We start from the raw sequence: 12,287 nt of genomic DNA on the forward strand, positions 1-12,287 counted from the left end.
ACCTGACGAAGGCCTCAGCCGCCCAAAACTTTGTCTTCTCATAAATACAAAAGTATTTATTTCTAACTGAAGTTTATTCAACCCAGTACCCACCCTGATGTGCGAGGATCAGCTCAAAAAACTTTGGATCTTAAAACAGACAAGTCTCTGGTCAGACAATTTATAGTATAATAGTTTTGTGTGTTAGGGGGAAAGGAAACCTGAAATGTAGGAGGGGGAGAAACCATTTAAAACTTTGTAACCACACAAAGGATGTTTAAATGAATTCTTCTAGTGCTGTGCCCGTTAAAATGCATATAAATTCCCAAAAATTTAAATCTAAAGTGACATAACCACAACTGTCATGCTCTAGTTTAAAAAAATCCCAGTGAGCTGATCTGATGAAGGCCTCAGTGGCCCATCACGTCTTCTAATAAATACAAAAGTGTGTAGGCGAACTTAAGTTTATTCGACCCAGCAGAAACCCTGATGTGTGTGATCCCGCTCAAAAACCTTTAAAGAACACCAGCGCCACTGATTTAATACCTTTAATTGTTTCTTGCAATCGGATATGGAAACATTATCTGATTACCTGGAGAAAAGCAGGATGAGGTAGATAAAAATCACCACTCCATTTTCATCTGCATGATAGGAAACGGGAAAAAAAAAAAAAAACATTGACTCCTGCCAGGCTGTGAACTGCTACAAGGAATCTGTGTGTAATTAACTTGTCAGATGAAATGGAGGAGAAATGAAAACAACCGAATGTCATAAGTCATAACGATATTTGCTTATCATCTGATTTAGCTGCTGTCAGAGGGGAGAGGTGATCTTGGAAGAGGGATCGGAGTGATTACAGGATCTATTCCAAATCCACTCTTGGTTCATTCAAATAAGAGAAACATAACAGCAGACTGAAAGAACGATTAGTAATTGACAACTACAGGAGAATTACAATGTCCAAATGAGAACAAAGGACAACAAATGAAATGTTTCAGTGTCATTTGTTATTTGTAGCATTTGTAAGAGCTCAATGACCCATTAAATGATTCTACATGGAGGTAACCGCAGAGCCAAAAATAACAATAACTGTGTGTTCTAGTTTCTATTAACACTCTCTGAGGTGTTCATGCTGATGGAGGTGATGAACAAAGTTTGAGGCACCAGATTGTTACGTCTCAATTTCCCCTGCATCCTTACAGGAAGGAGAATACTTGCATGTTCAAATGTTGTGGCAGTATGCTTGGATGTAAAAAAAAAAAAAAAAAAAAAAAAAAAAGAAAGAAAATCCAATTACGTACATGGCCACATTGTTCATTAATGTAAAATAAGGGTGGCCAGTCCATGTTCATGAAATTTAAAATTATTAATTTCTTGTGAAAAGAAAGAGAGCTTGAAGAATAGTGCACTTTAATGGAGACACATTTTTACTGCATGCAAACAACTGCAGGGTTTGTGGCCCAAACTGCATGGGATTAGCAGAAGGTGGATGTGTCTGCAAAGGGGAGAGCCGTGGCTGCCGGAGAACCCATTTTCATTCACACATCTGGAGGTCAGAGGTCAAAGGACCCCACTGGAAACTGGCCATACCAGATTTTCCCTCATCATGCGCTTCTGCACTTACACTTGGTATTTTGAGTGCATAAGTGTGTTCACACTGAAAATACTAACAAAATGCAGTGCATTGCAAATACCCAGATGTACACTCAAAACGGTCAAAAAGTTGAGTGTGGAACGATGGAGTAATCCCTGACTGCAGTCCGCAGATGGAGGAGTGGCTCAACGTGGGCGGAGCTAAACGTTTAACTCCGCCCACTTGCTCAATAGCAAGCGGCCAGAAGAGGTTGCTAACCCTAACCCTAGCCCTAATTCTAACCCTAACCTTAACCTTTCACCTAACCCTAACCTTCATGTCCTCTTTAACCCTGACCTGATGGCGCCCGGGCGGAGTCAAATGTTTAGCTCCACCTACATTTCGCCCAACTCCGACCTGCTAACTGTAGTCACTGCACGGAGTCAAACGTTTAGCTCCACTCACATTTAGCCCAACCCCGATCTGCGGACTGCAGTCAGGTGCAATTGGAGTGATGGACACTTCTCACCCTAACGGCACCACTGACCGGAAGTAGCTACCTAAAAAAGCTGAGTTTACTTTTCGTTTTACGACTGTTAATATGTCACTTTATTGAGTTTTAATTTTTTTTCAGGTGGGAAAGTAACCACGTAGATTCCAAATATGTGGTCAGTTTGTCCAAATAACGTCTGTTTTGAAAATTGCTTCGACGTTTTCGGATAACTCTCAAGCTAGCGATGGTGCAAAGTACAGTCACTTCCGGTTGTTTACAAAAATAAAACTCTAACACCTTAGAAGCAGTGGTGATGCTTTTATTTTGAAGATAGGATGTGTGCCAGCCGGCACCGGCCCACCCGGTCAGGTCTGCCGGATCTGACAGGTGAGCGGCCGGTGCTGTGGTCGGCTCGCCTGATGCTGACTGTGGCGATCGTCATTTCCGGTAAGTGCACAACGGGAAGTGCACCAATTGAGACCATAGACATAGAAAGAGGCTAGATTGGCCACTCCCCCTTTTTTCACGGCAGATTTGGTGGCCATCTTGAAGCAGTCGACTGCCCAAACACAGAGGGCTCTAGTTTCCCGGCGCAGCGCGGGGTGGCGCAGTGAGGCGAACCCCGCGCAGAGCTAGTTTCGACCGGCGAAACGGCCGAGGCGGACAGTCTCCAAGTTTCGCAGGCAGAGGTTCGCCGAGATGGGAGTGGCGGTGCAGCGGGGGGAGGTGCCGACAGATTCGGCTTGGCGCAGTGACAGTTTCGTGCCAAAAGGCTTCGCCGAGGTGCGCCAAAAGCTCGCCATCTGAAACCACGTCTACTTTCAGCACAAGGCGGAGCGGAGCCGGCGCAGTGGAAGTTTGGCTGACTGGCGCACATCACCAAAACCTCACGATCAGCACAAACGGTGCCAATCTCCTTTAATCTGACATCAGCTGTGACGGGACAGTTGATATGGAGATATATGTATGTGCTGATTGTGATCGTAGCATTGAATAGTGTTTTTTTCGGTATTTATTGCATCGTTCATGTGCCTGACATTCCGGAAGCCTGCCTGTGAGGTTTTGGTGACGTGTCCGCACTGCTCGCCGGTCTCCGCTCCGCGCCTGTCTCCTGAGCTCCGCTCCGCCTGCGGCAATAGACCTCCATGTCAGCTGTGTAAACTTTCATTACGCCTTCACGCAGCGCATTTTAAAGGCAAGGACAGGGGCTCATTTGATTGGTTACATGTGAATCGGCTGTGTCAAACCCAAACCATGCCTTCTCTCCTCCCCTACCGCCGGTAGGAGGGACGGCGGAGTACTTGCGCCACCGAGAACGGCGTGCCAAACTTGGAAAATCCGCCTGGCCACACCCAGTTGGCGAAGCGCATCTGCGCTACGCCCCCGCCTCGCCTGGTCTGCGAAACTAGAGCCCAGAGTGGGACTCGGTCACAATAATAAAGCTTGTCGATGGAAAATGCCTCAACATTGTGCAGCCTACGATTGTAAAAACCGACGTACTGCACAATCCAGACAACAGGGAATCACCTTCCACATGTAAGACACATGTTTAGTTTAATTACCCATTATTACTTACCAGGGACCACCTGAGCCCCCCCAAAAGCTAGGGAAAACCCTGTACTCAGTGTGCATTTTAAACAAATTCCCTCAAGCCATTCCCACAGCATAGACGGTTTAATGTATATTTTGGGTCTAATGTTAATGCTTGACTTTCTACTGAGCCATTGCACTCATTATTATTTAGCTCTTGTTTTTTTACGGACTAGTTTATTTTAATTATTTAAACCGCCCCACAATTCCATCTCTTTTGTAATCCGGAAGCCAAGCAACTACATTTCGTTGCAAAAAACTCACTGCTGTTTTTTTTTTTTTTTTTTTTTTTTTTTTGTGCAATGACAATTGCACAAAAAGGGCTAAGTCTATTTGAATGCAGGCTAAGTCTATTTGAATACTAATGTGTGTGTGATCCTTAGTGGTCTGGCAGAGTGTTCACAGGTACAATAACTACATGAGAACCTCAGATGAAGAACCATATTTTTTCACATTTTAGATCACATTTCACATTAATGTGTATATATTTACCTTGAATTTGATTATATCAGAATGAGGCCCTCTGACAAAGAACCATATAGGCTATGCATGCTTTCACATTTTAGATAATCATCAATATTTCCACATTTTAGATAATCAACATTACACTATTTAGACTAATATGCCTATCACATTAATGTGCATAGGCTATATTTAACTTGAAAATTGATGTGTCCTTATTCTACTGACAAAATATATTTCTTCAATAGGCCTAATCTTTTAATATATGGCCATGAGAAACCGAAATTGATAACAAATGGACTGACAGACATCTTAAAATTCGCTATGTCTAATGATAAAGTATGCTTTCTGATGGGCATCTGAGGGGAAAAAAACATGCTTCTAGCGAGAATTTAACCCGGGTCTATAAATAATAAGTCTTGTGTGATAACAACTATACCACTACAACTTCAAAATATTCAAGGGGAATAGATATTTATTTCCGAAAGCTTGTATTGGTAATGCACAGTGAATCGCGGGGTTGACCGCAGCAAGATGGCGCCGGCGTCGGACGACAGTCTACTGGGACTCCAGCGTAAGGCGTCCAGTCTACCTATATGTCTGTGATTGAGACATCCTTCACTGTCGAAATTCGCGAGTGGTGAAGTCCCGCCCCTTCCGGTGGACCCCCATGGGACCTTTCGGAGCAAAAAAAATGAATGGTGTTCAATGGACAGAAAATAATTATTTTCTGGTCCCCCGGTCGTTATGCCATGGATTACACAAATGTTGTTTATAGGCTTAAATAACAAATTTTCATGTCAAGAGTTCGACCGTTTATTGCGCCATTGTTCAGTTAAATGCTGTTGAGAAAACACAATTAGTAAGACTACATACTGTGTCGCGTATGTGACGTCACGTCATCGCCCTTTCCCTCCATCCAGATTCAAGTCAAGATGCCGGTGTTTTTTGTTCCCGATTGTCCGCGTCTCCGAGGACCGACGGAGCGCCGCGCCGAGCGGGAGGGTGAGCGGACCCCGCCGTCGGGCGGAAAAACTCAGAACCTCAAAAACTCAGCGCGGAGCAGAGAAATGGCCATGTCTGTTGTAGGCTTCCAGTGCGGGTGGTAATGTATATCATTCGCACCGAGAGCAGCGACGAGTTGTAGTTCACAAAGCGGGCTCACACAAAACCTAACATTATTAATATTCTTCGCGCTAAATTGTAGTCTTCTTTGCGTGAAAAATTATATTTAAATATCACAAACAACATATGTGAAATCCATGGCACAATTCAAACGGGACTAGAAAATTATTTTTATCTACCCATTGGATCGCATTCATAATTTTTTGCTTTTGAGGACCCATGTACCGGAAGTGGGTGGGCGGGACTTCACCACTCTATTGAGACACCCTTCACTGTCGAAATTTGCGCACTGTGCCGGTAAGTGTACTGTCAGCTAAGTGTACTTACAGACAGTGCACGAACGGAAGTGCGCGATTTGAGACACATGCCTAACTTTGGATCAACTGTTAGCTCCCGATTCTTTTGTTGAAAGCCCAAGGACAGACCGGAGTCAGTCTTCAGTTTTCTGATGCAATATTTATTATGGTCACATATAAAGCAAGGCAGCGCTGGTCTCAGTGTGACAGAGCTCCCGCAGGATCTCAGTCAGAAAGAGCCTCGATATCAGGAAATGATACACATTTATGTTCTTGGGCTGGGCCTGCCCCGTACAGAGGTTGGACTTAAATGCAACCGAAAATAATTGGCCAGTTACCCGGACATGGACAGGCCAACCACTGTCCATGCCTTGTTTCTGGAATGTGCTATGCTATGTGTGTGAATGTTGACTGGGCGTGTATCTAATGCAACAGACCTAACTAACAAGATAGAGAAAGTACATCTGGCTCCTGCTGTGTCTATCCTCTGCTTAGCAGCCAAGCTGTCCTAAACTATGTAATACATTGGATAATGCAAGAAACATTGAACTATACGGCCAATTGTAACACAACTGTCACGTTGCCGACAACCTACCAAGACATATCTGGCACTGGTGGATCCCTCAGGCCGTCTAGTTTCATGATGTTTAGGATCTTCACTGTGGCTTAAATACTGAGCCCACAGCCTCTGAAAGACAGGACGTCTGTACGTATCGTTCGTCGGACTCAACCGGAAAGATTCAGGGCTTTTGAGAGAACATTCGGAGCTTGAACCCAGGAAGCCACCTGCCCTTTAAATGAGAAATTTCATTAAATAAATCTTTTTTGACATCTTATTCCTAAGGTTGCTCCCCACTCTATTACAGCTTTTTAAATTGTTAAAACACATTTCACAAAACTTTCCTCCATTTTCCCAAAACTCTAAACACAACACACTTTTCTAAAGGTACATACACAAAACCACATATTCTCTTTTCAAAACTCAAACTTTCACACCAAAACAGCTGCTCAAAGCCTGCAAAAATGTAAACACTGTACGCATCATTACACACTACAACAAAACAACTGAAAACACAATGTTCAGTGTGTGAGAATGTTCTTTTTACATTTTTTCACAACTGCCAAAGCACATTTTTAGAAACCTTACAGTATCTGTTCTCAAAATATATTACTGTAGAGTATTGGGCATTCATAGATTTGTGTGTTTCATATGAACAGTATGTAAATCTACAGAAAATACAGTATGTACACTACTGTAGTGTATCACAACTCAATGCAAACACTACAGAGGATCCATTACACACAACAATACTCATTGAAAACACAATGTTCAGGGTGTGATGGGTTTTTTATTTATTTATGGAACTATACCACACTCACACACCACAATCATTGTGCAGCATCACATCGTCGAGCTGGGTTGGGCCACAGGACCTCATCTACATTGCAGGCAATATTGTCCGCCCTGGCATGGCAGATCCAGTCTTGGAAGGCCTCCACAGGTTCTCTCTTGTGTAAGGTTGGTGATCATACACCTTCAACCTCCATGTTGCATTCTTTCAACTCTAGAGAAACAGACATGCATTACAGTGCTGACTTGTATGTACTCTGCTGTAATAAAAAAAAAAAAAAAAGATGAAACCAATTGTTAGACCCTCCAGAAAAACGCGGCCAAAAATCCTTGATTATGCGGACTAAAATCCTTGATTCCGTGGGCTAAAATCCTTGATTATGCAATTAAATATGCAGGTTTTTTATGTCATTTTATGCGGTGAAATTGCGGGAAGTTGCGAAGTATGCGAATAGTTGTGAAATATGCGAAAAGATGCGAAATATGCGGGAACTGGAAAAAGGTGATTCTTCTCCCACACCCTGTTACTAGGCTACTACTGAATGAAAAAGACCAATTTTAAAGACATCCTATGATAAACAGGCATACTAGAAGCAAACTACATCACAGAAAGTGCTGGTAATGTTTAATTTATTTTATTTTATCAACTTAAGCATGGCTTAAACATTCCTCAATCACAAATTTGTCAAAAATAAAACATGCTTCCTGCTGAGGTATAAATTGCGGTAGAACAAACCATCTGGGGTCCGTTTTACGAAGCAGGTTCAACAATCTCCGAGTCTGAGTTGATCTACTCTGAGATAGGAAACTGTGATTTTTCAGATCCAGAACAGCTGATTGGAGTTAGTTTGATCAACTCGGAGTAGTTTCACCTGGAGTTAAGCACATGCACCACAGCTATAAAAAGACAGCGTCAATGTAGCCCTGATTTGACGAGTCACCATGGCAACGGGGAAGCGTTGCGCTGCGAATTGGAAATCTTAATGGATTCATACAGCAAATCTGACCATGTTTTTTACTGCAACACCGCTGCAGTGGCAAAGGAGAAGGAGACGGCGTGGGAGAACATTGCTGCTCGGGTCAATGCGTAAGTTTAAATGTAGTCCGTTGCAATCACAATAATATTACAGGGGAAAACAGCTTGAATGGTTGCCTATTAATTTATTTCATTTAGGTGCAATGCCGCGGGGAAGAAGCGCACTTGGCAGCAGCTTAAGATGAAATATAAAAACATTGTTCAAACAGGTAAGACCTCGGCATAAACATCTATGCGCGGTCTTATCTCCCGACGAATATTTAATTCTCTGCGCAGTAACACTGCACCTTCATCCACGGGATCGTTGTCGAAAGGACATGCCATGTTCGTGAAAAAATGTCGCCACCTAACTACTAATGGACTTCTAATAAAGGCCGACTGACTGTTTTTTAATTATTAATAACAGACGGCAGAACTAATACGCCACGCCAAAACTCGCCTGCTGACTGAATGAATGCGGAAGTTAAATACCGTGTGTGGCTGAAAGAGGGCGGACGGACACAGAGAGAAACTCGAGGTTTCATGAGGTGAAGTAAACATCACAGATGCTTGCTACAAGCTACAACTAGGACCTATGCTAACTGATGCAGATCTTCCGAGATAGAACTCCCTGACCCTCCACTTTGTTGGAACCCTTCCGCATCATCAGCAGGTATCTCGGGATCACGGGTGTTTCGCCCCTTAACCTGAACACCTCTCCTGAGTGGGGCAGCAAAGGCTGGCTAGCATTCACCAGCAGAAGGGTTCCAACTGTGGGCTCTTTTCAGCCACAGCCATCTTGAGCTGGACTCAGCTGCTGAAGCAATGTCCCTGGTGGCTTTCTTCAGCTGATTAGGTTCCAGCCCAACCCTCTGAAGGAAGTAGTTCACCGATTTTGCTGGGAAACCGCGGTAGCCGACTTCAATGGGGTAGCTGATTGCATGCCACCCCTTCAACGCAGCTTCATCGACCAGGTCCTGGTATTTGGCTTTTTTCAGTTGGTGGGATGCGGCCAGCCTCTCTTCCCAGGGTACCGTGAGTTCAGCGACAATGATGGTTTATGCGCTCCTAGATATCAATACCATGTCTGGTCGGAGGGAAGTCACTGCCACATCTTGTGGGAAGACAAGTTTCCTCTTCAGGTCCACGCTCAACTCCCAGTCTGAGGCGACTTGCAAGGCGCTAGGTCGGGTCTTGGTCGCTGTACCGGTCTTGTGGGTCTTGACTCCTTCGCTCACAAAGGTTATGCCTTTCGACGGTTGGGCTTGTGTGTTGTTGGCCTTGACTCGCTGATGTTCCACCCATTTTGTGATCTCGGCCAGGACCTTGTCGTGCCTCCACCTGTACCGCACCTCTGCCAACGCCTTTGGGCAGCCCGTCAGAATGTGATTCAGTGTGCATGCGGGTGCACCACACTGGTCCCAACCAGGTTAGTTTCATGGAGTCTGTTACTGCGGTAACTGACCGAGAGCATAAGTTACCTCCCTCTGGGAAACGGAAAACTAAAAGTTTCCCTCATTTCAGGTTTAACAGACTCAGAGTTTTCACTAAACCTGCTTTGTGAAACGGACCCCTGCTACAATGTTTCCAAAAACAGTTTAAACTCAACTGTTGAACATCAACTCTAAACTAAAAATATCAGCTCTCTGAGCCAAACCTATAGGTCTAAATAGTTTAAGAGCCTTACTGCACCATTTGTGGGAACCTTGTTCAGTGCAATATCATCTTTTCTCTCTCCTGTGGGCGCCGTTCTTCCATTAGCTCGTTGTTGTGGTGTGTTGTCCTGTGTTGTGAATGCGCAAGCTGATGACGTCGGGCCGGGCGTCGCATATAAATTAACATCACAACCCCATTTATTTACTTTAGTTATAGTTTTCTCATTTTATGCGGAAATTGTGAAATCAAGCGAGACCCGCATATTTCGCAAAATATGCAAAATATGCGGGAATTATGCGCCCTTTTGGAAAATAATTGACCCCCGCATAATCAGCGATATTTTGGTGATTCATGCGGGAATCGCATAAATCGCATAATCACGTTTTTCTGGAGGGTCTAAATAACTTCTGAATTATAGTTTCTGTTTTTTCATTTATAGTGGTCAATTTGAATGAAATTTTCAGGGTATGTTTTGGGCAATTATGTGGACATATCATGCAAATTTTGTGACAATATGACAAACAATTTCTGATTTATAGTCCAATTTGTGCAACTCCTATTTTTTGCATTTAAAGCGCCCCCTTGTGGCTGATTCATATGAAACTTTTAGGGAATATTTCAGGTATTTATGTGGCCATATCCTGCGAGTGTCGTGATGATTGGCCAAACAGTGGTTGACCTGTGTCCATTTATTTGCTAAGCCACACCCCTACTGAAGTTCTTTGGTCAATACCTTAAAAATGATGACCATGATATCAACAAGTCTTATGCAACTTTTGATCAGCTTGGTCCAATGATGATTCACAATGAATTTCTAATGAATCTAATGAACCTACAGCAAAGGAGGAGATGTCAAAAATGTGTTTTTGAAAAAAATTCAAAATGGCAGGAAATCCAATTTGGCGGACCTTAGGGGTTCAGAGGCAGATTTGTAGTTTGGACCAAGGAATGTCTGTACCAAGTTTTGGGTAAATTGGACTTACGGCATAGGAGTTATGAATTTTTAAAGTGAAAACTGTTTTTCTGTAATTATAGCAGCCCCATCACGCTGTGGGTGGGGTCAAATTTCTAGGGCAGCATTTGCACACAACTTCCAACTAATGTGCTAAATTTCATGTCTCTGCCATTTACCATCTCACGGGAATTTGTGAAAACATTTCTGAAGAAGAAAAGAAATGATAATAATAAACCGGCACAAAAACAAGAGGGTTTCAGTCCTACGAGCTTGAGCCCCCAATGAGAAAATGTTGGTGAACGCCGACAAAGTAGAACACAGAGAGAAACATTTGCATCAGTGAAAACAAAGATAATCTGTACTTGACACGTATGCGCCCTGTAAATTCCCATAGAAGCTGCTTCACGCCCACGCCAGCGCCCAGCAATAACAACGTGAATAGCTGGGCATGGTTTTAGTATGCAGCACAATGGAGAAATGACCTGACCTGATTGATAAAACAAACACTGCGGTGATGCAAGGCTGCTCACCCAACTCCATTTCATCTGCATGAGTAAGACAACTTTCACTTTCATACTGAGCAAAACAGTGTATGCATGTGTAAGAATAATAATAACTATAATTGGCTAAAGTTCTGCAGAAACTTTAAATGTGCTTGCGTAGTGTTGCAAAATTCCCGGAATTTTCAAAGTTGGAAAATTTCCATGGGAATTTTCGGAAATTAATGGGAATAAACAGGAATAAACGGAAATTTTCCGGGAATTTTCGGGAATGTATATTCACTGCATTCACTCGATCACATACATCTATACATAATAAACATTTTGGTTTGTTTTAAGCAGATATGCATGCAAACATGTTACATTATAATGAATTTCCAGGGAATTTTCAGGAATTTCATAACTGGCAATGAGTCTTTTACATCGCTGTGGAGGAATTTTGGCCCACTCTTCTTTACAGAAAAGTTTTAATTCAGCCAAGTGTTAGAGCATGAAAGGCCTGTTTAAGGTCATGCCACAGCATCTCAATTGGATTTAAGTCTGGACTTTGACTAGGCCACTCCAAAACCTTCATTTTGTGTTTTTTTTTTTAAGCCATTCAGAGGTGGACTTGCTGGTGTGTTTAAAAACTGTATTTTATATTTACTCTGGTTATCTTTGTCTAATATCAAAATCTGTTTGATGATCTGAAACATTTAAGTGTGACAGATATCCAAAAAAATAAGAAATCAGGAAGGGGGCAAATACTTTTCCACAGCACTGGATGCCCCCCTCAGCAACTAAAAAAAGTGATATTGATGCTGACATTCATTTTATTGATTATTGTTTTTTGCCCCAAAAAAATTCCCCAAATTCCCGAGCCGAATTTTCCCGGGAATTTTCGGAAAAATTGGAAAAAATTTGACAGCAAACATCTCCTGAAAATTTCCAATATTCCTGAACGAAAATTCATTTTCGGAAACTTTCCAGGAAATTTACCGGAAACTTTCCACCCCTTTGCAACACTATGCTTGCGTCCGTTGGCCATGTGGTAAACCAGCATCCCTGTAACGTTTGCAAGTCGAGTTTGGCTTGTAGTTGTTCTGCTAAATGGTTGCCCTTGCTCAGGCATTGGCAGGCAGTTTTTACGGTGTTCTGAGTGGTTGCTAGGGTCTTGCTAGGCGGTTGCTATGGTGTTCCTGATGGTTGCCAAGGCATTGCTAGGCAGTTGCTATGGTGTACTGGGTGGCTGCTTTTTTTGCTGAGTGTTTAAACACCAACATTTGTTCTTGAAGCTCTGTCTCTGAAACCAT

This window comes from Myripristis murdjan, chromosome 3, assembly GCF_902150065.1.
Source record: "Myripristis murdjan chromosome 3, fMyrMur1.1, whole genome shotgun sequence".
Lineage (NCBI taxonomy): Eukaryota > Metazoa > Chordata > Actinopteri > Holocentriformes > Holocentridae > Myripristis > Myripristis murdjan.